Genomic DNA, 324 nt, shown 5'->3' on the forward strand with positions numbered 1-324 from the left:
TCTACCGCGCTGCGCAGCGCTGCACTGGGTAATAAAAAGAATATACAACCGTTAGTGGGCGTCCTACACAGGCATGACGTTTTTACGAACGGGACTTTGCTCTCTTGTTCTATTTATACTCTTTGGTATAGGTCAACAAATGAGGTTGCAACTGGTATTCAAATCAAACAAAAGGGCTAAATTGGTGATTAGAAGTAGATTACTGTGTTTTTACTGTGTCTTTGACTTTGATAAATTTCACCCAGCTGAATATCAGCCGACCTTCAAGGATACCCTGGAATGATCACCCTCTATAAATATGGTAAAAAAAAAAAAAACTTTTTT

At 38.6% G+C, this 324-nt stretch overlaps 1 protein-coding gene across 1 annotated transcript in view; it reads left to right on the forward strand.

Annotated features, from left to right (window-relative positions):
* Window positions 1-324, forward strand: part of LOC117112430 (cytoplasmic dynein 2 heavy chain 1-like) — a 7,251-nt gene that overhangs the window by 1,928 nt on the left and 4,999 nt on the right. The window lies entirely within an intron of this gene.

Source organism: Anneissia japonica, unplaced genomic scaffold (assembly GCF_011630105.1).
Source record: "Anneissia japonica isolate Jap-2015-1 unplaced genomic scaffold, ASM1163010v1 scaffold562_len126453_cov116, whole genome shotgun sequence".
Taxonomy (NCBI): domain Eukaryota; kingdom Metazoa; phylum Echinodermata; class Crinoidea; order Comatulida; family Comatulidae; genus Anneissia; species Anneissia japonica.